Source organism: Panthera pardus, unplaced genomic scaffold (genome assembly GCF_024362965.1).
Source record: "Panthera pardus isolate Hobbes unplaced genomic scaffold, ASM2436296v1 HiC_scaffold_24, whole genome shotgun sequence".
In the NCBI taxonomy this organism is placed as follows: domain Eukaryota; kingdom Metazoa; phylum Chordata; class Mammalia; order Carnivora; family Felidae; genus Panthera; species Panthera pardus.
Window position 1 is genome coordinate 33382973 of NW_026526810.1, and position 22907 is coordinate 33405879.

Sequence of the window (22907 nt, forward strand, 5' to 3'; positions counted from 1 at the left end):
GCATGCTCCTCTGACTTCACGAAGTCACCTAACTTTACTAACAGGTTTGCTCATAGCAAATTAAAGGTGCTCCTAGAGCTGAATGCACCAACAGCTGGGAGAAGTGACTTTTGATTCAAGAAGAAAAACATTTAGTCTTAAAACTTAGTAGGGGTGCCTGGGTGGCTCAGGCATCAGTTAAGTGACTTTGGCTCGGGTCATGATTTCGTGGTTCATGAGTTCAGGCCCTGCATCAGGCTCTTTGCTGATGGCCGGAGCCTCCTTCGGATTCTGTGTTTCCCTCTTTTTCTCTGTCCCTCCCCCGCTCACACTCTTTCTCTCCCTCTCTCAAAAATAAACATTAAAATTTTTTTTAAAAAACACAAAACTTAGTAGCATGGGGCCATTTAGTATAGTAACACCATTTGGCCATACAGACTTCATTAGGGCTGGATGACATAATTTTTCATAGAAGAATATAGTGATTGTTCTCAGTCATCAAAAAGGTTAAATTCGCATAATGTCATGGTTTGGCTGCCTAAGAGTCCATGTGTGAGCGTATGCTCTAAAATTATTATCTCTTCTCTTTTTTTTCTCTTCCTTTCCAGTATTTATATCATATTTCTTTTTGAATTGTCTAGGACCCTTGGTTAAGTTACTTTTGTAGTAGCTCGTATTTCAGTATAAAGTATGTAAGTCTAAACTTTGCGGGTTTAAAAGGATAAACTTAGTGTTCAGGACATAATTTCCTAATGATTAGACTAATGACGGATTCTTATACTTAAAGATAATTATATCTGTGCACATAGTTTGACATACACACACACACACACACATATGTATATATGAAGTACTTGATTAGACAGAATTGTGATTGATAGAGACATGAATAGATTAGAAGGTGGGATAAGGTCTGCCAATTATGGGAAAGAGTAGAAAGGTTAGATAGGTGTGTGAGTGATAGGTGGGGAAGATAAAATCTCAAGATTAATATGTTAATACTTTAATCTTGTAATAACTCATTAAAGGAAGTTTTTCATTTTCTGTTTAAATTTCACTTTTACCCTAGGAATTTTGTGAATAATCAGATACTGTCCTTTAGTTTTTTGAGACTAAAGATTTTATGTAACTGATTAAAATGATTTATGATCATTAACAGGTGGTAGAAAAGGAAAAGGGGACAAGTGAAACTGAGTTATCTTTGGAGTAACAGGATTTTATTCTGCTCTAGAATTATAAAACATTGGTTTAGACATGGACTTTGATGCAGCCAAATGTACAAAATTTTGTTTCGCTACACTGTCTTGATAATTGAATTTGGCCCAGAATCATGGGAATCCTGTGGGCGTGTGTATGTTTGAGTTCTGAGCAAGCTACTAGAGAAGGGTTGAACTAATGGCTCCCAAAGAAACGTTAAAATAAGGATTTTTAGGTGTTTTTGTTTGCTTCTTCATAGTGAGCCTGCCAGTTGTTTCTTTTCCCATTTTGCTTTTCTTGGCTTTAAAGAAACATTCTTCTTGATCGTTGCTTTTACTGTTTCAAAGTGAAACTGATATGCATTTCCCTTACTTTAGTGTAATGATACTGAATACAGAGTTAGCAGCACTTTTTTCTCCTTTGAGGTGTTGGGGAGGCATTTCCTCATGTGCTTCTCTCAAACGTTATCTTTTAGTATTTTCACTGGGTTTTCAACTGAGGGTTTATTTCCCAGTCAGAGACTCTTACTGCAGATAGACGTCTCAGAATTCTTAATGGATTCTTGTGAATTCAGTATGGAGTCACAGGAAAGAAAGGAGAAATTTCTGGGTCTTTCTGCAGTAGCAATAAATATAAACTGTCAAGCCATAACAAATTCAAGTCCTTTTCAGAATTTTGTTGTTTGGTATGCAGGCACAAGAACAGGAGAAACTTCTTGGCCCACTGTGTGGATATGAGGAGAGGTTATGGTTGTCTTTTGTCTGCTTATTTTTCTTACCTTACCTACTTACCTCCACCTGCTTTGAACGTGTTGACAGGAAGAACAGAATGAAGGGGGAAGAGCCCTCTTGGTGGATTGGCCCACCTCTCTGATCAGTTTGTGTGTGTGTGTTTTTAAAGTAGGCTCTATGCCCAACATGGGGCTTGAAGCCAAGATCCTAAGACCCAAAGTAGTATGCTGTACTGAGCCAGCTAATCACCCCGATTTCTGATCAGTTTTGCTATTTTTCTGTGGTTATCGTTGTTTTAGCAATAAAGAAATTGAGGCCTTATCAAAGGTTACTGTTTCCCTAGATTCTCTGTCCATTGTTTACCATGGAACCCTTTTGTGAGTCTGGTGCTTTCCCCCACCTTTGAGCTATGAAGCCATCCTAACTTCTTCTTTACAGAGGAGGTGCATTGACATAGTCATTTACCAGTTTGTGATTTCAGCCTGATTGGCAGAGTGTGATGTTGGAGCTGCATTGGTTTTGCCCATACAATACACTTGTGGCTGATCTGACAGCCACAGAGAGTGAGTTGTCTTTCTATAGCTTTGAAATTAAAATGCAGCTTGACAAACTTTATATGGTAACTGTTGCTTACATTTGGCAGCCTATAGAAATTTACTAACATTCTAAAACAGTTACATGAGAGAATGGCTCATAGGGTTGAGTTAAGTAGCATATTTGTATGAATAATTTTTCAACCTAGTATAGAAAAGGAGAGCTAGTTAGTTTAAAATGGTGGTAGTATTCATTTTGTTGCATAAGTAATGTAATGAAAATACTTAAAAATGAAAAGAAAATGAGAATTTTACAATTCTAGCACAGAAATCATTTTTATTTCCCATTCTTACTTGCACTATGTGTGTAAGTGTACCATACTTAATATTTATTATTTTGTAATATCATAAATACATATGTATAATCTGTAGAGCCATGTTTAAAAAAAATTTTAAGTTTTATTTAAGTAATATCTACACCCAGCATGGGGCTCAAGCTCACAACCCCAAGATCAAGACTTGCATGCTCTTCTGAATGAGCCAGCTGAGTGCCCCTATAAAGCCCTGTTTTAAAAGTTAGAGATACTGGGAAAGTTTTAGGGGTCTTAGAAATGGATGGTAAAGACTATGAAATAATACTTCCTTATAATTATTTGATAAAGGACACCTCTTAGAAAGGAACTTCGAAGGAGTGAAAAAGAATAAGGAAATGAAATAACACAAGAAAGCTATAATTTCAGAACCACTGGTGTAACATAATCTTACATTATCAGTTTAGAATAGAGGTATACATTTACTTTATTTCCAATGATAAAGGAGACTATTTTTTTCCCAAGGGATACTATCTTTAAAAGCAAATAAAATCTTCCTACTATTAAACACCTAAAAATGATAGATTTATTTTTTAAGCTTTTTTTTTTTGATGTTTTTATTTATTTTTGAAAGACAGAGACAGAGCACAAGTGGGGGAGGGGCAGAGAGAAAGGGAGACACAGAATCTGAAGCAGGCTCCAGCCTCTAAGATATCAGCACAGAGCCCGACACAGGGCTCAAACCTACGAACGGTGAGATCATGACCTGAGCTGAAGTCGGACACCTAACCAACTGAGCCATCCAGGCGCCCCCTTAAAAACTTTAAAAAGTCATGGTTGAACTAGCAAAAAGTAAGATGAAAAAACAAAACACAGAGAGCCCAAATTCAGAGAGGTTTAGAAGCATCTGATGACTGCTGTGCTGAAGGCATCTACTAGTTCCAGATGACTTGTGTTTTCAGTTTTTAAGAGGTACACATGGGACTCAGGAGACAATAGAAGCCATGCATTACAGGAAGTCAGGCCAGAGATCCACCTTCCTAAAATGAGAATCCACAAAAAGCTATATGCCCACTAGGAAAGGGAGAAGCAGAAAAAAACTCACCCTAGCAAAGAGAGACAGAAACTTATCCTTCTTTGCCTTGAATATAAACAGAGGGTGAAAAAAGTTTTCCCTGAATGTTTATCATTAGAAACATGTCCTCATAGAGATTTGAGACTCCACTACCTCTGTGACTTCAAAAAATCTCTGAGACTTGTTTCGAGTGATTGTGGCTTGGTATTGTGCCCTGGCAAAGACAGAAATGAATCCAAATTCTTTCTGGAGGAATAACCTCTCAGAGTCTTCAAAGAATTACCAAAGATATATTCCAGAGAATATGAGTTGTCTTACACAAAGCACATGAGGAAACAGGTTACCATGAGCAAAACAAAATATCTAAATCAGACCCACAGAGAGTTCAAGTATTGTCATTACTGGATACTAAATACAGAAATAAATGTGCTTAATGTATCTGATAAAGCAAATGGGAGAAGTGAAATTATGACAAAGGATTATCCAAAATAATTAGAATCCAGAAACAAAAATATAATAATTAAAGTGATAACTTCAAGGGCAGGTTTAATAGCCTATTGGATTGAAAAGAGAATTGGTGAAGTAGAAGACAGATTTGAAGAAGTAATTAGGAATGTTATGCAGGGAGATATCCTAACCCCTAGAACCTGTGACTACATTACCTTAAATGGCAGGGGAACTCTGCAAATGTGATTAAATTAAGGATTTTGAGATGGGGAGATTATCCTAGATTATCTGGTGAGCCCATTGTAATCACAAGGGTCCTTGTAAGGAAAAACAGTAGGCAGGAGAGCCAGAGAAATTTGAAGATGCTACATTCTTTGCTTTGAAAATGGAAGAAGGAGCTGTGAGCCAAGGAATACAGGTGGTTTCTAGAGGTTGAAAAAGACAATGGATTCTTCCTTGGAGCCTCCACAAAGAATGCAGCCCTGTCAACTTGAGTTTAGCCTGGTGAGATCCAATTTGGACTTCTGACCTCCAAAACTGTGAGATAAAAAATCTGTGGGTTTTTTTTTTTTTTTTTTTTTTGGCCACAAAGTTTGTGATAATTTGTTACAGCAGCAATAAAAAATGAATTCAACATCTAAACAAAATTCTACGTGTAGACAAATGAGAAAAGGGTAAGAGACATATAGCTTGAAACTTTATATGTGCATTTAAAAATTTCTAGAGTAGTCCCTGAAAGAGTAAAAGTTGACTAGAAGGCAAGTGGAATAGGAGAGGGGAATTTCAAATAATATGGAAAAAAAGGAGAAAGAAACAAGAGTGGGACAAAGATATGGTAAAAATAAGGCCAAATAGATCACTAATCATAATGAATGTAAATGGATCAAATGCTCTAGGTAAAAGACAAAGATTGTCAGACTCTATGTAAAACATAAGCTAAAACGAACTTGTGTATTTTTTAAAAATATACAATATTTTTAAAGTTTGTTTGTTTGTTTTGAGAGAGGGAGAGAGAATACCCAGCAGCCTCTGTACCATCAACATGGAGCCCGACTTGGGCCTCAAACCCCTCAACTGTGAGGTCATGACCTGAGCAGAAATCAAGAGTCAGATGCTTAACTGACTGAGTCACCCAGGTGCCCCAACAACATAAGGTTTTTAAGAGATTAAAATATTACAACAGAGGAGAGGTGAAGATAAAAAGGATGCAAATGTTATACCTGGCAAAATAGGAACCAAAAGAAATTGGTAGTTACATTAATATAATAAAATTACTTCAGGGAAAGGAGCACTATTAAACTGAATCTGTGTTTCAGATGTGAATTGGTTTTTGCTGCTAGTTAGATGCAGAAACTAACAGTGACTTAAAGAAGGTAGGTGTATATTACCCCTTCCTCCTGCCCTTGAAAGAGTCTAGAGATTTACATTCTAGGGCTGATTATGGAGGTTTCATTTTTATCATCAAAGTCTCAGGATACTTCGCTGAGTGTTTTCAGTGCTGCCATCTTTTGTGGCTAACCTTATGGTAAGACGGCTGCTTTGGGCACCAACTCTCAGAGACTCCATGTAGGAGGAAGGATGAGGGATGGGTGTGGAGCCTATGCAAGCTATTAGGCCATCTCTAAATGTGGTTCATTGAAGTTCCACTTACCAAGACCATTATGAAATGTATTTTAGGCAAGCATATTGCTGCCTAGAGCAAAATGGGATTTTATTTACTGAGGAAAGAAGAGAGATTGACTGTTGGTACAGATCACCAGCAGTCTCTGCCACTTTATATAATAAAAGCTTTGTTTACCAGAAGATACTAGGATTACAACTTTCTTTGTACCCTATAGCACATGTTCAACATACATAAACTAAAAATAACAATTACAAGGATAAATGTACAAATGTACCACCAATACAGATTAAAAAAATTTTTTTTAATGTTTACTTTTGAGGGAGAGAGAGAGATGGAGACACAAAATCCAGAGCAGGCTCCAGGCTCTGAGCTTGTTGCACAGAGCCTAACACGGACTCAAACTCACGAGCCGTGATATCATGATCTGAACCAAAGTCAGACACTTAACTGATGGAGCCACCCAGGCGTGTCCCCCTACCCCATCATAATAGATTTTAATAAAACCAAAAAAGTTACTAAGGAGATAAAAGACTTGAACAACACAATAAACAAGCTTGAACTACTGGGTGAATATAGAATATTGTATTCAAAAAATTTTTTGAAATGTTTGTTTATTCTGAAAGAGTGTGTGCAAGTGGGGGAGGAGCAGAGAGGGAGAGAGAATCCCAAGTAGGCTCAGCACTGAGCGTAGAATCCAACGTGGAGCTTGACACGGAACTTGATCTCACAAACCATGAAATCATGACCTAAGCCAAAATCAAGAGCAGGGTACCCGACTGAACCAGCCAGGTGCCCCACGCTGAATTCAAATTTTAAATAATCAGTACCATAGAATTGCTACTGTGTGGAATCCAAAATTTCAGATAGTGCAGTAGATAATTACTTAACCTTAAAAAGTGCCCCTGAAAATCTCAACAAATTTCAAAGAATATATGACATTCAGATCACTTTCTCTGATGACAATGCAAACTAAATTGGGGCTCTGTTTTTTAAAAAGTAACCTTAAGAAAATGTCTGAAAATATATATATATATATATATACTTGTAAATAACTGGGATTACAGAAGAATTTATGATGGAGTTTTAAGAATATTTAAAACTTGGGGTGCCTGGGTGGCTCAGTTGAGCATCCAGCTTCAGTTCAGGTCATGATCTCACAGTTCATGAGTTTGAGCCCCACGTCAGGTTGTGTGGTCACAGAGCCTGGAGCCTGCTTCATATTCAGTGTCTCCCTCTCTCTTTGCCCCTTCCCCACTCGTGCTCTGTCTCACTCTCTCTCAAAAATAAAAAACATTAAAATTTTTTTTTTAAAAAGAACACTTAAAATTCAATAATAATGAAAATGCAACATCAAAATTTGGATAAATCTTAGTCGTTCTTGGCCATAGCACAAAGGTAACTTTCATAAATATCCCATGAAAGTTTGAAAAGAATGTCTATTTTCTAGTTGTTTCTGGCAGTGTTAATTAAGAGAGACCCAAACTTCTCAGGGCTTAATGTTAACATACACTGCCTTGTGCAGTTTGACCTCTGACAGTTGTCTGCTTTCTTTGCTTTAATATTAATTACAGTTCCTTGATCAGATTAGATCAGTAGTTCTGAGAGTTTAGTGTATATCAGAGTCATTTGGGGAATTTGTGGGGGGTTTTTAAGTTTATTTATTTATTTTGAGAGAGAGAGAGAGCATGTGCGCGAGTGAGGAAGGGGCATAGAGGGAGAGAGGGAGAATCCCCAGCAGGCTCCACACTGTCAGCGCAAAGCCCAGTGCAAGGCTCAAACTCATGGTGAGTGGGGTCATGATCCCAGCTGAAATCAGATGTTTAACTGATTGAGCCACCCAGGCTCCCCTAGAGGAACCAACTGAGCCACGCAGATGATTTGTTAAAGCACAGATTGCTGGGCCCCACCTCCAGAGTTTATGATGTAATGGATCTGGGGTGGGCCCCAAAATTTCCATTTCTTCCTTCCTTCCTTCCTTCCTTCCTTCCTTCCTTCCTTCCTTCCTTCCTTCCTTCCTTCCTTCCTTCCTTCCTTCCATCCTTCCTTCCTTCCTTCCTTCCTTCCTTCCTTTCTTTCTTTTTTTCTTTCTTTCTTTCTCTTTCTTTTTCTTTTTCTTAAATTTAGATTCAAGTTAGTTAACATCTAGTGTAGTATTGGTTTCAGGAGTAGAATTTAGTGATATGTCCACTTATGTATAACACTCAGTGCTCATCCCAACCCCAAAATTTCCATTTTTAACATATTCCTGAGTGATGTTGATGCTCCTCACCTAGGGACCCTGCTGTGAGAACAGCTGTATTAGAGACTACAATCTGTTGACTCCATTCCTTTGTACGTATTTTTTTTCCTCTGCTGCCTTTTCTCTCTCTTCTTAAACTTTTTTTTCAGGAACCCTTACACCACTCCTCCCGCCACACACACACAATTTAAATCTCATTCTTCTTAGAACTATTTTTACCCACTAAATTGTTAGGTGTTCCTTGTCTATACTTCCTTATACTGCCAATATCTCTTGCACATCTGTAAGAACCCCTTTCATATTTCTTAAAGCCATTAAAATTTTTTTAGTGTTTATTTATTTTTGAGAGAGAGAGACAGAGACATAGAGCAGGAGTTGGGGAAGGGCAGAGAGAGAGAGAGGGAGATAAAGAATCCAGAGTAGGCTCCAGGCTCTGATCTGTCAGCACAGAGCCCCACACAGGGCTGGAACTCATGAACTGTGAGATCATGACCTGAGCCAAAGTCAGACACTCAGCTGACTGAGTCACCCAGGCTCCCCTCTTAAAGCTGTTGAAAGCTATGTATTTTGTGTTTTTAGCCAGTGTATATCTTAATACCTGGTACATAGAAAGCAGTCAATTAATACTTGTTAATAAATAAATGGGCTTTTGCCATTCATATTTTGATTGTGTTTTGTAGGAAGAAACAATTATGGAAATGTATCCAGCACTATGTATATAGCACAGTGTTAAAATTCTGTGTTGTATATTCAGAAATACATGGTTAAAATACACTTTAGGAAGGTCACCTGACTTTGGAAAGCTTCCTTTTGTCTTCCTGCTATTTCATGTCTGGCTGGAACAAAAAGATACAGGAATAAAGATGGTGAAATGAGAAATGAACTGCTTGCAATGGATTGAATGAGGATAAAATAACTAGGCCTGTGGTTCTTCCTTGATTCATTGTATCAGAGTTGAATCTAAAAGCAAGATCAGGGGCACCTGGGTGGTTCAGTCAGTTAAGTGTCTGACTCAATTTCAGTTCAGGTCATGATTTCACAATTCATGAGATTGAGCCCCGTGTCGCACTCTGGGATTCTCTCCCTCTCTCTCTGCCCCTTCCCCATTCTGGCATATGTGCTCGCTCTCTCGCTCTCTCTCTCTCTCTCTCTCTCTCTCAAAATAAATATTTAAGAAAACACCAATTAGCCATATAACATTGTTTAAAATGTGCAGTTTTTAAAGTAAAAAAATAAAAAAGAAACGGGATAATACAGAAATCTAAAGTTTTAGAGTTTACTTTTGGAGGGGGAGAAATTAATACATCTTGGACTTGTTTCCTGTCAATATACTTCATTTCATTTTTTAAAATAGTTGTAGAATTTATATGGATATGCCTAAGAAATTTCCTATAATGTTGAATACAATTCTGAAAATTATTATCTGAAATTTTAGGTGTGAATCTATAAATTTCTGGGCAGGCTAACTAACCTTATTTTCCCCTTTTCACTTGTACTGCTATTAAAATCAGACCTGTTAATTAAGGTTAAGCCTACAAACTTGAAGCTGGAACTTCTCATTAGATCTGAATGCCGGTCTTAGTTATCATAGAGGGAGGAAAAAGAACACTGAAGCTGGCCTCCCAGTGCTTATAGTCTGGTATATAGGTTGTGGGCTAGTTTCAAACAAGGTAAAATAAATAAATAAAAATAAAATTTTAGGGGCGCCTGGGTGGTGTAGTCTGTTAAGTGTCTGACTCTTGATTTCAGCTAGGGTTATAATCTTGTTTGTGGGATCAAGCCCTGTGTCGGGCTCTGTGCGGACAGCGCAGGGCCTCCTAGGGATCCCCTCTCTCTCTCTCTCCCTCAACGTAAACAAGTAAATATTTTTAAAAAAAATAAAACTTGACTGAATACTGAAAAGCTGAAATATCAGTAGCAGATGATCATTTTGTGTCAGAAAAATTTTGACATATTTTCTTAGTTTTAAAAGAATAGGCTTGGGGCGCCTGGGTGGCTCAGTCGGTTAAGCGTCCGACTTCAGCTCAGGTCATGATCTTGCGGTCCGTGAGTTCGAGCCCCGCGTCGGGCTCTGTGCTGACAGCTCAGAGCCTGGAGCCTGTTTCAGATTCTGTGTCTCCCTCTCTCTGACCCTCCCCCGTTCATGCTCTGTCTCTCTCTGTCTCAAAAATAAATAAACGTTAAAAAAAAATTAAAAAAAAATAAAAGAATAGGCTGGAAGAGGACAAAGTTTCATTTAGTGAGACTGCTGGCTCTAACCACCTATTTTTAGTAATTCACAGAGGTATTATTGAAGGAGATTAAATGACAGAGTATGGTGAGCCTACAGATGCCATTCTCCATGAACTGCTACAGTTAGTATAATCTAGTTTACATTTAGAGTCAAATGTGACTATGCATAAGGATACTTTGATTAAGTACAATCTTCACTAATTCGTGAAACAGCACTATGGTAAATAAATAAGGACCAATCTTAAATACACTTACTAGGACCCTATCCTTTTTACTTTGAGTTTTTTTTTCTTAACCACTTGTTGCTATAAAACAGTAGTTTTCAGTTGTGGCTGCACAGCAGGCACTAGTAAAACACAAAACTACACAAAACCAGGATCCACACCTCTCTTAATATCCTGATTTGATAAGATGAAGATGGCTAGGGCACTTAAATTTTTTAAAATATGCAACTAAGATTGAGAACCATTATTCTAATATTTGTTATCAATGTTTCTCTAAGCATAGTAAAATAATTCCATGCATTTGCTATTCTTTCTATTTTTTAAATATTTTTTAAGTTTACTTATTTTTAAGAGAGAGATAGTGTGAGTGGAGGAGGGGCAGAAAGAGAGGCAAAGAGAGAGAATCCCAAGCAGGCTCCACACTATCAACACAGGATCCGATGTGGGGCTCAAACCCAGAAATCATGAGACCATAACCTGAACTGAAGTTGGATGCTTGACCGACTAAGCCCCCTAGGCATCCCTGCTATTCTTCATAAAAACACATATTTCAGGGGGCTCCTGGCTGGCTCAGTCAGTGGAACATGTGACTCTTGATCTCAGGGTTGTGATCAGGCCTCACATTGGGTGTCAAGATTACTTAAAAATAAAAAATATTTTAAAAATACAAAAATAAAAGAAAATATTTCTAGCCCCCAATTCTTGGTCCATTTAATTAGAATCTTGTGCAGTGCTCATAAATCTGTGTTTTAGCTGGCTCCCCACATGATTCTTTTGCACTGGAAAATCAATGTAATGGTAAAATACTGAAAATTTTACTTAGTGTATATACATATCTCTAAACCTGTGTGATGGCTTTTGTAATGTATCAGCTTAGCTAGAATAAACTACATTTCCCAGAATTCTCTTCCCTATATGTTTCGGGTTAGGGTGGGCTACAAAAGACATTTCATGCAAGATCTAGAGGGTATAAATGAAGCAGCAAACATTTTGGGTTTTACACTTACAATAAATGCTTTTATTATAGCTCATATGTGTTGTCACTTACCTACTAGCTCACTTTGTTGGTTTGTGTAAGTGGCTCATTCTTTCAATGACTCCATCTTCCCTTAAGTCTACCCTCACCTTCTTCTCTCCTGGGCCAAATGCATGTTTAGCTCCTTGAGTTAAGAATGCCAGCTTTGGAGCACTTGAGTGGCTCAGGTGGTTGAGTGTCCGATTCCTGGTTTCGGCTCAGGTCATGATCTCATGGTTTGTGGGATTGGACCCCATGTCAGGTTCTGCTCTATCAGCAAATATCAGAACCAACTTTGGGGTCTCTCTCTCTCTCTGTCTCCAAGTAAATAAATATTAAAAAACAAAACAAAACAAAAAAAAACATGTCCAGCTTCTCCTGCAGCTTTTCCTACGTCAGCAAGCTTGAAAATGGTGGCAACTGATAGCATCCCAGTCTGTCTTTGTTGGTTCTAGCCTGTGCTCATGGCTTCAAATTTTCCATCTTGTCTTATCAACTACATGCCTGTGAACTGCAAGCTCTAGCAACAGACTCAGAGCCTTACTGAATGTTTAATCAGTTCCCACAATTGTATAGTCAAATCCATTAACAATATGCACATAGATCCTAGTGATCCTGCTTTTATTTTTTTTTAAGTTTATTTATTTGAGAGAGACTCAGTGGTTAATTGGTTTTTGAGAAGGATACTGAGACCATTCAATGGGGAAAGGACCATCTTTTTAACAAATGATGGTGGGAAAACCAGAGATCCACATGTAAAAGAATGAAGTTGGAGACTTTACACTGTACACAAAAATTAACTGAAAATGGATCAAAGACCTAAACTTGACAGCTGAAACTATTAAAACTCTTAGAAAAAAACTTTTGGGAAAGTCTTCATGACATATAGTTTGGCAATAGTTTTATAGATAAAATAACCAATAGGACAAGCAATAGAAGAAAAACTAGATAAATTGGGCTTCATCAAAATTCAGAGCTTTGTGCATCAATGGATACTATTAAGAATGTAGAAAGATGAACTACAAAGTGGGAAAAAAAAACTTGCAAGTCCTAAGTCTTGCAAGTCTGCTAAGGGATTAATAATGTAGAATATTTATACCTAAAACTCAACAACAACAAAAAACAGTCCATTTCAAAAATGCGCATAGAACTTGAATAGGCATTTCTCCAAAGAAGATATACAAATAAACAGATGAAAAGATACTCAACATTGTTAGTCTTTAGGGAAATGCAAATCAAAACTATAACGAGATACAATTTTTATCCGTTAGTATGACTGTTATATTAAAAAAAAATAACAGGTGTTGAGGATGTGGAGAATTGGAAACCTATATTGCTGGTGGGAATATAGAATCATACAGCTGCTGTGGAAAATAGTTTGGTGATTTCTTGAAAGTTAAATCCAGGACTATCATATTTATGACCTAGCAGTTCCACTCCTAGGTACATATCTAAAACAACTGAAATCAGCAAACAGGTATTTGTACATTAATGTTCATAACAGTGTTATTCATTGTAGCCCAAAGGTGGAAGGACACCAAGCATCTGTTGACGGATAAATGAATATACAAAATGTGGTATATACATAAAATGAAATATTAAAATTCAGCCTTTGGGAGGAAGAAAATTCGGACACCTGCTTCAGCATAGTTGAACCTCGAAAACATTGTGGTTAGTGAAATAAGTCAGACAAAAAAGGACAAATACTGTATGATTCCACTTACATGAGGTATCTAAAATAGGCAAATTCATAGAGACAGAAGGTAAAATAGAGGTTACTAGGGGCTGAGGGGAGGGAGAAAGAGGAAGTTACCGTTCAGTGTGTTCGAAGTTTGTTTTAAGGATAATGAAAAAGTTTGGGATATAGATAGTAATGATGGCAACACAACATTGTAAATGTACTTGATGCCAATGAATTGTATATTTACAAAATGGTGAATACCATTTTATGTATATTTTACCACAGTAAAAACCAGACAAACAAAAATGTTAGTATATGATTGGAAAAAAAACTTACCAGAAGTCTTCTTTGGTGGTGAGGTTTCCTTTTCACTTTTTGTATAGTAATTTTCTGTGATTTCTGATTATTTTTTCTTAATTTTTTAATGTTTGTTTATTTTTAAGAGAGACAGAGTGTGTGTGTGTGTGTGTGCAAGCAGAGGAGGGGCAGAGAGAAAGGGAAACAGAGAATCCGAAGCAGACTTCATGCTGTCAGCGCAAAGCCTGACGTGAGGCTCGACCTATGAACCATGAGATCATGACCTGATCCAATGTCAGACGCTCAACCAAGCCACCTAGGCGCCTCTGATTATTTTTTTCTAATAGCGGTGTGTGTCTATAATTAGAACAAAGCAAATACATAACAGGTACAGTATATATGTGAAAATTTTGTCCAGAAAGTCCAGATTGTAAGAATTGTTGATAATCTCCCAATTACAGCTTTTGACTTACTTGATTAGATGATTTTCTTTTTTAATTTTTTAATGTTTATTTAGTTTTTGAGGGAGTGGGAGAGCGCAAGCAGGGGAGGGCCAGAGAGAAAGGGAGACAGAGGATCCAAAGTGGGCTCTGTGCTGACAGAGGGCTCAAACCGACCAACTGTGAGATCATGACCTGAGCCGAAGGCAGATGCTTAACTGACTGAGTCACCCAGGTACCCTGATTAGATGATCTTTCCTTAGGACTGGAGTCAGTTAAACACTTTCAATGATGTGTGAATAAAACTTTTTAGTTTTTTTTAAGGAGGGAGAGGGGCGCCTGGGTGGCTCAGTCGGTTGAGTGTCTGACTTCGGCTCAGGTCATGATCTCTCGGTCTGTGAGTTCGAGCCCCGTGTCAGGCTCTGTGCTGACAACTCAGAGCCTGGAGCTGCTTCGGATTCTGTGTGTCCCTCTCTCTCTGCCCCTTCCCCGCTCATGCTGTCTCTGTCTCTCAAAAATGAATAAATGTTAAAAAAAATTTTTTTTAAATAAATAAAGAGGGAGAGAGTGAGTGGGGGAGAGGAGCAGAGGGAGAGAGAGAAAAACAATCTTTTTTTTTTTTCTTTAAATATTTTTTTTCAACGTTTTTTTATTTTTATTTTTGGGACAGAGAGAGACAGAGCATGAACGGGGAGGGGCAGAGAGAGAGGGAGACACAGAATCGGAAACAGGCTCCAGGCTCCGAGCCATCAGCCCAGAGCCCGACGCGGGGCTCGAACTCACGGACCGCGAGATCGTGACCTGGCTGAAGTCGGACGCTTAACCGACTGCGCCACCCAGGCGCCCCGAGAGAAAAACAATCTTAAGCAGTCTTCATGCTCAGCACGGAGCCCAACGTTGGGCTTAATCCGATGACCCTCTGATCATGACCTGAGCTGAAACTGAGTCGGACACTCAACCAACTGAGCCAATCTTTTATTTTCATCCTGAAAAAAATTTTCAATGTCTGAATTAAGGCATATGTACTACATGCAATATGTTATGATCAGCTATTCAGTAGAATTTTGTATAGAAATAGCTTTTTAAGCCCAAGATTTTGTAGCTTTAAACTTCTTTAAACACTTTTTTCACACCCTCAGAATGAAGAGGATAGTCGTGGTCTTTCAGTTTCTGCAGTATTTGTCCTATTTATTAGCCATTCTTTAGTTGTCTTTCATCAACTAAACCTGAAAAGAAAATTTTAATGTCTTCTTTTGTTTGTTATCTTGTGTACTATTAAAGATGTTTATGGCTGCCTAGTTTAAGATACAGTACTAATAAGGAAAATATCATGACTTGCATCACAGTTGAACAAATCTTTTTGTTCAAGTACAGACTGTATCTTATTCTTTTTGTTCTAAGTACAGACTGTAACACATATCTCACCCAGCTTCTCCATGCTCTTTGACACTGACCATAAGGAGGACTGGAGCAGTCTTTCTTAAAACCTGAATAAAAACTACTCAAAATATAATTTGTTTTGAAAGAGCTTTTGTAAAGGAAGAACTGAAGGTTAGCTCTTGCCCTAAAAAACATAGAAGATAAAGTAGCATTTATATGAATAATACTTATTAATAATTTTGCCTACTTTAAACTATGTAAATAACAAGAAGTTTTAAGTTATAATTATGGTGACATATAAGCATGTTTTTTTAATTGAAATGTGATTGACATACAATATCTTACTAATTTTAGATATACATTATAGTGATTTGATATTTTATACCTTATACATTTTATACATTATGAAATTATAGTTACCACTTATACAAAGTTACTGTAATATTATTGATTATATTCCCTATACAGTACATTTTGAGCACTATTCTTGATTTAATATGGAGGTAATTGAGGGATATAATTTAAAAAAATTTTTTTAAATCCAAATTAGTTAACATATATAGTGTAAGAATGATTTCAGAAGTAGAATTTAGTGATTCATCACTTAAATATAACACCCAGTGCTCATCCCAACAAGTGCCCTCCTTAATGCCCATCACCCATTTAGTCCATCCCCCTCACCCTGTATCCTTCCAGCAACCCTCAGTTTTGTTCTGTATATTCAACAGTCTCTTATGGTTTGCCTTCCTCTGTTTTCATCTTATTTTTGCTTCCCTTCCCGTGTTCATCTGTTTTTTTCCCTAAATTCCACGAGTGAAATCATATGATATTTATCTTTCTCTGACTGACTTATTTCGCTTAACATAATACACACTAGTTCCATCCATGTTGTTGCATAGGACAAGATTTCATTCTTTTTGATCACTGAGTAACATTCCATTGTAATGGATACATCTTTATCCATTCGTCAGTTGATGGACATTTGGGCTCTTTTCATACTTTGACTATTGTCCATAGTGCCGCTATAAATATTGGGGTGCATGTGCCCCTTCAAATCAGCTTTTTTGTATCCTTTGGATAAATATCTAGTGGTGCAATTGTTGGGTCGTAGGGTAGTTCTATTTTTAGTTTTTTGAGGAACCTCTATGCCGTTTTCCGAAGTGGCTGTATGAGTGAGGGACATAATTTTAACTAAGCATGCAACAATCAGAAAAGGATTTTTAGAAGACTTTCAAAGGGCACCTGGGGGGCTCTGTTAGTTAAGCATCCAACTCTTTTTTTTTTTTAATTTCCTTTTTAAGTTTATTTATTTTGCTGCCAGCACAGAGCCCGATGTGGGGGTTGAACACAAAGCTGTGAGATCATGACCTGAGCTGAAACCAAGAGTCAGACACCCAACCAACTGAGCCACCCAGGCGCCCCAAGTGTCCAGTTCTTGATTTCAATTCAGGTCATGATCTCACAGTTAATAAGTTCGAGACCCGCATTGGGCTCTGCACTAACAGCATGGAGCCTTCTGGGAATTCTCTCTCTTTCCCTCTTGGTCTGCCCTTCCCCTGCTGGCACATGCGTGCTCTCTTTCTCAAAATAAGTAAATAAACAACAACAAAAAGACTTTCAAAAGTCTTCTCAATGCAGCATAGATCACAAATTCAAACTAGCCCTGGAACTTTGCTTTTTCACTAGCCATTTTCTGTTGGGAAATTAATTATCAAACTAATTTTCATTTTGTTTTTCTATATTATGGGGATGACCTGTTCTGTGATGGGAGAAAGGAGTAAAAGAAGAGAATTAGCTCATTGATTCATTTATTGTTTTAGCTGTTTCGATACCTGGGGTGTATACATTATAAAGCTTTTAGTGCTCTTATAGTATCTTTTAATATATTTCTTTCAAAGCTCTTATAACACAGATTTTTAAAAATTCAATTCATTAGAATAAAAAAATGTTTAGAATGCCTGGATTTAGGCAACAGGATTAACTCCTGTTTAATTGAAGATTACAGAGAATTTTTAAACTTTCTAAAACTTGTTTTATTTTGAACATTTATCATGCATAAGGTACTGAGGGGCATGATTAGGAAGAAAAGGGGTTTTGCCTGTAAGAGGCTTATAGTATTTTGGGAATACTAGATTTGTATGTGATGATTTTTTTTATGATTTAAAAATATACTACTGATATCCCTGTTATTGTAGGGAATAAAATGGGCTCTTTCTCTGATGATAGAACCTGTGAATGTTATAAATCTTTTACTCTGTAACACTTCTGAGCATATTCAATGATGTATGATTGAGTGCATGGTGAATTTATACTAATAACAGTAGACTTCCTGGCCTCAAATAAGAGAAAAGACAGAGTCTGTAGAGTGTGGGTTATGGGTTTTGTGTATACTGTGGTTTTGTTTTTTATAATGTTTTTGTAATCAGAATGAGTGAAATAGAGGGTTAGGATTTAATTAATTGAGAGTACCTGTTAGGTAAATTTCAGTTAATTAAAAACAATCATTCAGTTAAATATTTACTCTGCTGTGGTTTGGGCATAGTGCTTGACACTGTAGGTACTTAAGACAGCAGTCCTTAGTTCCCTAGAATTCCACAGTCCAGTTTAGTAAGCAGAAAGGTTAAAAATAGCTACAATTAATATAGTGATAAATGGACATATGATTAAGGGTAGTGTTACCCATTCATGAATCATAAATTTATTGATAAACTCTTTTGTCTTAAGCCCAATATTGGCACTGGAATTACAGTGAGAACAAGATTTGCTCCTACATTGAAGAAGCTTACAGGCAGGTTTTTGTTTGTTTGTTTGTTTGTTTGTTTGCTTGTTTGAGAGGGAGAGAGCATGGGGGGGGGGCAGGGGCAGAGGGGAGAGAGAGAATCTTAAGCAGGCTCCGCGGTCAGCATGGAGCCTGATGAGTGGCTTGGTGCCATGACACTGCGATCATGACCTCAGCCAAAATCAAGAGTGGGACGCTCAACCACCTGAGCTATCCAGGTATCTACAGGCAGTTTTTTAATGTTTTATAATTTTTTTTTTTTTTTAAGAGAGAGAGAATGACCAGGAGAGGGAGAGAGACAATGCCAGCAGGCTCCACGCTGTCAGCACAGAGCCCAACACAGGGCTTGATCTCATGAACTGTGAGATCATGACCCGAGCCAAAATCAAGAGTCAGAGGCTTAACTGGCTGAGCTACCCAAGTAACCCCACATAAATATTTCTATTAAAAAATATGGGGCACCTGGGTGGCTCAGTCGGTTGGGCATCTGACTTTGGCTCAGGTCATGATCTCACAGTCCGTGTGTTCAAGCCCCGCTTCGGGCTCTGTGCTGACAGCTCAGAGTCTGGAGCCTGTTTTAGATTCTGTGTCTCCCTCTCTCTCTGACCCTTCCCCATTCATGCTCTGTCTCTCTCTGTCTCAAAGATAAATAAAACGTTAAAAAAAATTTAAAAGAATATTAAATTCAGGAGCTTTGTTAGTATCACTGCCTTAGTTTTAAATTGAAAGTGCCTCTTTCTAGCTCCTTGAATGAGATACTCTTAGAAAATGGTACATACTTTTGTATTTTACCCCTGAGATGTACATGCTAAGATTTCTTTATTTCCTTCTTCCCAGGTAGTTTTAGCTTATGTTTAGCTGAGTGTATAATCTCTGAAAATAAAGATGAATTCCCTAGTCCTTAATGGTTGTTTGTTTGTTTTTTTTTTTTTTTTTTTTAGTTTTTACTTATTTTGAGAGAGAAAGAGAGAGAATGAGCAGGGGAGGGGCAGAGAGAGAGGAGAGAGAGAATCCAAAGCAGGCTCCACACTGTCAGCACAGACCCCAATGTAGGGCTTTGTCTCAAAACCATGAGATCATGACCTAAGCCAAAATCAAGAGTTGGATGCTTAACCGGCTGAGCCACCCAAGTGCCCCTTAAAAATAAAATCTTAAAGGGGCGCCTGGGTGGCGCAGTCGGTTAAGCATCCAACTTCAGCCAGGTCACAATCTCCCGGTCCGTGAGTTTGAGCCCCGCGTCAGGCTCTGGGCTGATGGCTCGGAGCCTGGAGCCTGTTTCCGATTCTGTGTCTCCCTCTCTCTCTGCCCCTCCCCCGTTCATGCTCTGTCTCTCTCTGTCCCAAAAATAAATAAAAAACGTTGAAAAAAATAAATAAAAAAAATAAAATCTTAAAAAAATAATAATAAATAAAACTTTTAAAGTAGTCACGAATCTAATTCCTTCTTTCTGTCTTTTTTTTTTTTTTTAATGTTTATTTTTGAGAGAGGCAGAGTGTGAGTTGGGGGGGTGGGAAGGGGCAGAGAGACAGAGACAGCATCTGAAGCAGGCTCCAGGCTCCGCACTGTCAGCAGCATAGAGCCCAACACAGGGCTCAAACCCACGGACTGTGAGATCATGACCTGAGCTGAAGTCAGACACTTAACCGACTGAGCCACCCAGCCACCCTGAATCTAATTCTTTCTAATTTTAATTAATATTTCATAGAAATGGTTAGTCTTTTATGATTCTAGTACTATAGAGTTTTTCTTGGTATGAAGTAATCCATTGTAATATGAGTATTATGTAGTACTAACAGCTGTCAGGATATGTGAATTGTTTCTTAATGTTTGTTTATTTTTGAGAGAGACAGTGCAAGTGGGGGAGGCGCAGAGAGAGGGAGACACAGAATCCATAGCAGGCTTCAGGCTCTGAGCAGTCAGCACAGAGCCCGATGCTGGGCTTGAGCCCATGGGCTGCGAGATCATGAGCTGAAGTCGGCTGCCCAACCTACTGAGCCATTCAGGCACCCCAAGATATGTGAATTGTCTCTTAGTCTTAAATTCCTCACTTCAACTGCTGCTAATTTCTGGGATTCAATTTCCTTTACTGAAAATAATGATACGTGAAGTTTAAAGCTGATCATATACGTATATTTGTAGGATTCAAACAGAAGCTCGCAGTGCTGCTTCTGAGTGGGGTAATGTCACTATTGCCATATCCCAGTGGAGGTAAAATATCATTGAAGACCACTTGAATGTTGTTCAACATTCATATTCCATTTTCCTTAAAATAAATACTTTATTTTATTATAATTTAGTAGTAAAGAATGATTACAGGGATGGGCGCTTGGGTGGTTCAGGTGGTTAAGCATCTGACTCTCGGTTTCAGCTCAGATCATGATCTCATAGTTTTGTGGGTTCAAGCCCTGCATCGGGCTCTGTGCTGACAGTGCAGAGCCTGCTTGGGATTTCTCTCTCCCTCTCTCTCTGCTCCTCCCCCACTCATGCTATCTATGTCTCTCTCAAAATAAATAAATAAACTTTAAAATATTAAAAAAAAAAAACAAAAAAAAACGAATGATTACAGGGAGGGGCGCCTTGGTGGCTCAGTCGGTTGAGTGTCCAACTTCGGCTCAGGTCATGATCTCAAAGTTTGTGGATTCGAGCCCCGTGTCAGGCTCTGTGCTGACAGCTCAGAGCCTGGAGCCTGCTTCGGATTCTGTGTCTCCCTCTCCCTCTGCCCTTAACCCACTCACATTCTGTCTCTGTCTCTCTCAAAAATAAATAAACATTAAAAAAATTTTTTTTTTTTTTTTTTTTTTTTTAAGAATGATTACGGGGAAAAGTGGCCATGGTTCCAGATATCACAGAAATTGAAATGACCAAAAGAATTCTGTATTAAATTTTGTATTAATCAACTTCTAATGGTTAAGATACTTTTATGTGTTCAGAATTTACCTAACATGTTATGAAGCATTGGACTCCATAGTAATAAATTTTACCTTACATGTTCAACATCATCTTCTTGACAAAACTTGAATATACTTATACATGAAGATGTACTCATATTTCCTAAAAGAATACATTTCCTTGTGATAATCTCTGTGTTTGTTGTGCTAGTCAGAGATGAATCTTAACCATTAAGAAGTTGGATGGGGTTCATTTAAACCTCTAGCTACAGGAGTATGCTATCATAGGGCACCCATATGCTTCTCTTCCTGTAGGTTTTAGTTATCAGTATAGTGTTCATAAAGGACTCTTGAGTCAGGCTCCCAAGTATGCTGGCTCCATTGCTTCCCAGTTTTGTGAATCTTAGGCACACCTTACTTGGTTTCCTCCTGCATGAAATGAGGATGATAGTAAAACTTTTACTATCTTCTAGGGTTGTAGAAGGATTTAATGAATTAATATATTTAAGGCACTTAAAAAGTGCCTGGCACAAAAGGGCCCAATAAATTTTAGATGTTATAGTTGTCACTGTTCTACAGTCTGACAGATGTGAACTATCTCAGGTTTTCATTATGTCTTATAAAGTATATGCAGAGATTAATAAAATCTACTGAGAAAGTGGTTTTATATTAAGAATACTAGAAGGAAACTACTCCTTTTGTACTACCGTGTAAGCTATAAAATGACAGAATAAGCAGATGATGGCCTTTTGAAGGAAAGAGGGGGATAAATATAACTTTAAACATTCTAATCAGATGGGTGAAATTGCTTTTATGTTTAGCCAATGATTTACAAATAATTATTTGACACTGGACAAAAGTTAAATAAAAATTGATTAATATTTGTATTAATATTACAGCAGATTTTCAACAGCAGCTCTTCAAGTTACCAATAAAAACAGTGGAAAATGGAGACTCATTCATGACAAAAGCAAGTGGAAGATAATAGTGTAGTGCCTTTCATACTGCTATGATTAAAGTGCAGCCCTGTCTTAAACTTCAGGGTAACTGAGTTTTAAAACTTAGCTTGCAGGGCGCCTAGGTGGCTTAGTTGGTTAAGCGTCCAACTTCAGCTCAGGTCATGATCTCACGGTTTGCGAATTCTAGCCCCATTTTGGGCTCTATGCTGACAGCTCAGAGCCTGGAGCCTGCTTCAGATTTTGTGTCTCCCTCTCTATCTGTCCTTCCCCTGTTCGGGCTCTGTTTCTCTCTCTCTCTCTCTCTCTCTCTCTCTCTCTCTCTCTCTCTCTCTCTCTCTCAAAAATAAATAAACATTAAAACAGTTTTTTAATTAAAAAAAAAAAAACACAACAACTTAGTTTGCAGGTACCAAGTGAGAGCATAGTATGTACCTGAGATGAAAACAGCTTAGCTGTTGGCACCTTTGGGAGAAAGAACCAGATTTTTTTGTAGCTAGTTTATGCATAAAACTGAGAAAGAGAAAGCTGAATGTGGGAACATTCCTGTTATAAGCCTTTATTATGCTCCATGAGGTGAGAAAAACATGTTATAGAATAAGGATTTCAGAAAGTGAAAGACAGTTACTATTTAGGGTAATTGTTAAGTCTTTGACTAGATGCTTTAAAAAAAAATTTTTTTTTTTAATTTTTAGAGAGAGAGCATGAGCAGAGGAGAGGGACAGAGGGAGAGAGAGAAAATCAAGCAGAGTGCAAGGCTGGATCTCACAACCTGGGATCATGACTTGAGCCGATACGAGAGTCGAACACTTAACAGACTCAGCCACACAGGGGCCCCAGACCAGATGCTTTTAAATGAAATTTGTGATGTCTGTGGCC

General features: G+C 37.9%; 1 protein-coding gene and 1 non-coding gene across 12 annotated transcripts in view; both read left to right on the forward strand.

Moving 5' to 3' along the window:
* Positions 1-22907, forward strand: part of CSNK1G1 (casein kinase 1 gamma 1) — a 174780-nt gene that overhangs the window by 24199 nt on the left and 127674 nt on the right. The gene's annotated exons all lie outside the window — the stretch shown is intronic.
* On the forward strand, positions 9674-9807 carry LOC128773341 (small nucleolar RNA SNORA61). The gene has a single exon (XR_008417608.1). It is a non-coding gene; the product is annotated as a small nucleolar RNA SNORA61 (small nucleolar RNA).